This window comes from Thunnus albacares, chromosome 9 (genome assembly GCF_914725855.1).
Source record: "Thunnus albacares chromosome 9, fThuAlb1.1, whole genome shotgun sequence".
NCBI classification, from domain to species: domain Eukaryota; kingdom Metazoa; phylum Chordata; class Actinopteri; order Scombriformes; family Scombridae; genus Thunnus; species Thunnus albacares.
The window spans coordinates 16,207,370-16,213,591 of NC_058114.1; positions in this window are offsets into that span (position 1 = coordinate 16,207,370).

A 6,222-nucleotide genomic window follows, 5' to 3' on the forward strand; every position below is an offset into this window, starting at 1 on the left:
AATAAAGAGCAACTATGATTGATGGAGAATCATGCATTTGTTATTAACAGAAATACTTTTGTATAAAGAATATGAATCTTTGTACGGTGGAGAAGTGTATCAGATGTTATGGTTGTACAGTTTGTTTTGATGAGAGTGCATGTTTCCTTCCCTCATGGTCAAAACTGACCAAAACAAAATTCTAATCGCCATATATGGAAGACATCACACCCCACACACACACACACACACACACACACACCTGACTCTACAGCTGCTAGTTCACATGTGGCTGCTATCTCTTCCTTGATGTTGGTCGCTGTTTAATGTTTGAGTAAGTACAAAGGATCACTGTGTCACTGTGGTGCTCAAGTTCGTGTGTGTGGGTCATTATCAGCGTGTTACCAGCTGTGTCCTCACAGACTCGGTCCTCCAGCGACATGAGCCAGCTCTCTCTTGACCTCCCAGTGTTGGATGGTAGACGTCCACATCTAACACTCTGCCTCCCGTTTGCTTAAAACCTGCAAAACCCAGTGGGAATCAAACACCTCATGTATAATGGACCTCAATAAGCACTGCAAACCAGGTTCAACTGCTCACGAAGTTTGAGCACAAAAGGTGGCTGTCTGTTGTAGTGACATACAGTGAGTGGGGATACACTTTGCATTGTGGGATTGGTTTGCTCACAACTTCAATGCTAACATGCTGATTTTAGGAAGCAGGTATAATGTTTCCCATATTCACCATCTTTGCTCACTATTTGCTAATTAGCACTAAAGACTAAGTAGAGCTGAGGCTGATGTGAATGTCATTAGTTTTGCAGGTATTTGGTCATAAATACCAAGTATTTGACAGTTGCCGATAAGGAATTTGAGAAGTGTTTTTCATTTACTGTTTCTCAGACTTGTGTCCAGGGTGAAGTAACTCTACCTCAACTTTCTGAGAGCTGTTCTGTAAATTTCCGCTTCTCTGCTGCTGCCTCAGCTGGCTCCTCTGCTCTTTGATACAAGCTTTCTGTTTGGACACCAGCCACTCTAGCTCAGATGCCTGTCGGCGCAGCTCCCAGTTGGCCTCGGACAGGTCACCTGACCCGCTTGAAGAATCCTTAACTGTCATTTTCAGCTGATGAAGCACACAGGAGAATTCACAAAAAATAAATAAATAAAATCACAAAGCATAAATCTAGAGCACAGGATTTTTAAGATTAATTTTACATTAATTAAATATTAACTAAATAATTTTGAGAACATGTGGATGCAGTAAACAAAGAGACAGATGAGAAGCTTGGCAAAGTCTACTGTTTTGAAGGCCAGAGATTTTCAAAATGGAGCAAAAGCACAAAGGGGAATCATTTATTTTCCCTATAATTTCATCTATAAGTAACACAATGACAGACTGTATGACTATTTTGGTCATGGGTTTCATAAACTTTCTGTAATAAAACAAAACAAAAATCAGATGGTGGACCCTGGGACAAAATCTTATTAAATTGGGGTTTGTGGTCTAATTTGTGTCAGTTTTAGGGGTCCTTGATGTGAAAAAGTTTGAGAACCACTGTTGTAGGCATCAAAGGAAAACAGCACAGTCAGAGTTAGATTTTCAATAAGGATTACATAGCCGCTTAGAACTGTTTTGGCCACTTCCAATGTTTACTTTAAGTCCTATTTGAAGGTCTCTCCCACAAGTATGAGATTGATGTGATGTTGTGATCATTTAGAGTGGAATATTTTATACCAGCACTAACATCAGTGTCAAAAATCAATATGACAGAATGGAAAGTTTTCTACTTTTTTGTACCTTTTGGTACCTCACACTGCAGTCTCCTCATGACCGATTCATAGTCTTCCTTCATTTGTTGCTTTACAGCGTCCAGCACTTGCCAAATATATTATTAGCATTAGTTTTTTTTCCCAGAGAAAGCCTCTAAAACAGCATTTAGACCGTCATATAATGAATCTCCCCACTGAATAAAAGGTCAACAACTGAGAAACTTCTCAGAAACACTTGATGACAGTGACTTTATTTATAAATATCTATGTAAATATATATAGATATAAATATAGATATTTATATATAAATATCAGTCAGAGATATATCTGTCTAACCCTACTGTTCTCACATGTTAATATTTTCTCCTCTCTCTCACCAAAACTCATCTCTTATGAGACAGTGACTTGGAAAATATGAGACAAGATGTAGAGGAAGATGCAGTGCCTCACCACAGCTTATTATGGTTTCATGCATGACCCAGTTTACCTCTATTTTGTCTAGCTGGGAGTTTATTTTAAAAATTAAATAATGTCTGCTAATCTCGGTTGTTGGTGTGCAACCTTTGTCCGGCACCTGGGATCAACGTCAGATTTGCATACTTCTGCCTTCTGCTCATGGAATTTATTTTATTATAGTAATAAACTGCATGCAAATGTATGGTCATAACCACTAACTGCAACCCAAAACCATGTGCATTGAATATGACATAGAACAAAAATTTTTCATGCTATCTAAATCATAATTACAGCATGACAATGGTATAAAAAGCAGCACCAGAACTCTCAGTTAGAGACAATCACTGTGACATTTTGACATTGTGACTGAGCACCCGCTTCCTACTATGACAAGTCAAAATGCTGCTGTGAAAAAGGCCTGTTGAAAGTGTGAGATAAGTGTGTGGAAAGCATAAAAAGCTAAATTTACAGCTCCATCTGCAGGCTAACTTTGTCTGTTAGCACCACCTGCAGCTCAGCCTGAATGTTGTGTTTGGCTGCCTCTAGGAGCAGGTCTTACTCTTACAGTTGCTTGATCATAAGACTCCTCTCAGCCTGAAAGACACTGAGAGACGTAAAGGGCTGTGCTGTGCCCATGTTTATGTGTGAATATGTGTCTATGTGAGTATGTGTGTGTGCAGGGAAGAACTGAGCTATGAGCACTGACTTTGCAGCTGCTTGTTCAGGGTCTGTTTATAAAAGTATAAACATATAAAGAGATGTGCATAAAATCAGATGTCAGTAGAATATCTCGCTGTTGAATTGCACTTGATAACTGATGTTGAAATAGCACTAAAAGCTGGAAATCAGAGGGGAAAGGTGTTCCTACACAGTTGTAATAATTGAATTTGAATGTATGAATGAACTTTACAGATTTATTTTAAAGTGTCTGTTGTTAGATTTTAATAAAATATTTAATAAATTTTAATTTTAACTCCATCTATCTCCGATCACTTGTTGTATAATTTGGAAACTGGTTACTTGAGTTGCTGTAATAAAATATATTTTAAACAGTTCTGTCATATTTCCAAGCCTGGAAAACACATTGTAACGTCACCTTTTTGACTTTTTCAAGTTTCCCATGACTTTGGTGAAACATGCAAGAACCCGATAGTCTAAAACAGTCATAAGGCTTGGAGAACTAAGAAGAAAGAAATATTCCCTGGTGAGGAATCTGGACTCTCTCAGCAACAGCTCTCAGCTCTCTGCCCTCTTTCAGCAGTTTACTGCTCTCTCTCTGCTGCCTCTGAAACACACACATACAATATTCAGCTACAGAAATGCGGCACGATCATATGCATTATAGATTTTACAGATGAGAATTGAGTCAATTGTTCTCTCTTGACTTACTTTCAGTTCAGTTTTTCACTCATACACAAGGGAGTCCTTCATTTCTTTAAAAAGACTGAACATCTGAACATCATGTGTATCTGTAGCATTGAGAGATATTAAGTTAGAGCTGAGTTTACAGCTTGTTTCTGCTGCCCCAACATGGCCAATAAATCATTTTGATAATCAATAAGAAAAAATGCCAAACAAATCCATAGTGACACTTTGTGATTCAGGTGGATAATTTTTATTATCTTCATCTACTATTTTTCCCTCAAAAGCCTTACAACAGCATTCAACGAATTTCCTATCGTTATTCAAGAGTGTGGTCTATTATTGGTCTATGATAAGAGCATGATTTTTTGATTTCACATTCAAATGTTGTAATTATTTCCCTCAAAACCCTACCCACTATATACTTTTCCAGTCTGAAGAACGAGGAGTTCTGTTCTCCTTCTTCTAAGCATTGCTTCCGGGACCTAATGAAAGCTCCTGCTGCCCTCCTTTTATACATCCTATGTAAGCTTTCTTGCAAATTAAACATTTCTGTTTTGTCCTCTTCTGTTAAGGTGTCTGGTGATATTTCAGAGAGCAAGGAAATACCTGTGACAGTGTTTTGTTCCTCTAGTTTCCCTATTTCAGCAAGATCACTTCCAAACTTCCTTAGATATTTCGCTGACTCATATTTAAATAACTCCCAATTTAAACTAAAAGATTTGTCCATTTCTGCTTTGCCAAAGAAGTGTGTAATTAACTGCAAGATTTTTGTTTTCACTTCCTCATATTTAAGAAGAGAGCTGTTCAATTCCTAATAATTTGCTTTACAACCACTATCTGAGGTAAATAATTTAATAAAAATGTATATAGATTTATGATCACTTAAAGGTGCTATATGTAAGAATAGCCCCAGCCTGTCTTGTCTTGTAATACCACTCTGTTCTGGCCAGGTGAGAACAGCCAGTCATCTCAGCCGCTAGCAGACCGACTCCTGAGATGATCAGCCGGTAAATGTCTGACATCACACCAGGGAGAACATGATCTGATGAATTGATCTGTGCATGTCTCACTGGCTCTAATATCTCTGTAGCATTTTGATATCTTGACGATGCCATAGCACAGATTCACTGTAAACAGTAGACTTCTTCATGCTGTCATGGACACTACAGTGACTCACTATTGCCTCTTGAGGTACAAGGTGGTATTACAAGACAGGACGAGCTGGGGTTAATCTTCCATATAGCACCTTTAAGGGACAGGGAAGAATGTTTACTGACACATCTTGCTCTTTAATACTTTTGGAAACCAACCAGAAATCTAAGTAAGATAGCCTTGTGTTTTCTTTGTTACTCCAAGTGAACGTTACCACATCTGGGGATTTAACTCTCCATATGTCTATTAAGTCATATCTCTCCATAAAAGATTTAAAGCATATATTTTTGACATTGCGTGCATGTAGCCATCTATCAATCAGGGGGTTCAAAGTTACATTAAAGTTCCCTCCAACTAACATATGGGAATTCAGGAATTTAGTTAACCAATGCTGAAGTCTATTCTCTGTGTCAGGAAATAATCAGATGTTTTAAAAATGATTTCAAATATTATTATTATTATTATTATTATTATTATTATTATTATTATTATTATTATTATTTTAGAGGTGCTGAGATGAAATTTAGGTGTGCTTGAGCACCCCTTAAAAGAGTCATCTGTGTCTCACTGTGCTCATGACTCCAGTGCATCTCCAGCACATGAAAGCTGCAGTAAACAGTTCTGGCAGCAAGGTGTCATCACTGAGCAGTAAGAAAAAAACACTGCAAAACATAAAATAGACCTGCTAGAGTTCATTACATTCTCTCTCTCTATCTATCTACCTTATCGGCATGACCATAATTAAGTACAGTCTTGCTGATTGCAGGTTTACAGTTTCAAAGTTTACAATCTAAGTATAGTATAGTCCGAAAAACTAAAAGGAAATAGAATATGTGATAAGATGAGATACAATTTAGCAGTTGGCTATAATGATGAAAACCATAGAATAAGACATAGAAAAGAGATGCGCTGTCACATGAAATCATATAACTTGGCCCTCAAGGTCTCATAAAAAAATTGAATTAAACGAGACAGCAGCAGAAAATCAAACTTCAAACACACACACACACACACACACAACGTGCTGTATATTCCAGTGGTACTACTCCCCATTTATTATTTATTTGACTTGCAAATGACTGAAAGTCTTTTAACAAGACTTTCTTGGACGCTGTGAAGTCTGTGTGTGTGTGTATAGATGTTGTTGGTGGTTGTTAAGTGGGTGTTTTTCATATATGACCTGTGAACATGTGTCCATATAAGTAGGTGTGGTGGTCAAAGGACTAACTAGGTGCTGAACTGTTGACTCACACCTTCAGAGGGAGGGAGTTCATCTCTAACTGTGGTGTCAGTTTAGTGGCTCGCACGGCACCGAGCTGTCACAACTGGTCGCCTTCAGCGTTGTGCTCACCTCACTGGAGGCATTTTATGTTTAGTTTATGTTTACTGCTGGGGTAATCAAATGAGCAGTAGAATAAACAAAACACACACACTACAGTAATGCCTTTCAGTTTTCACTTGCAGTTTTCCCATAAATGAACACGTGTTATTTCTTATCTTC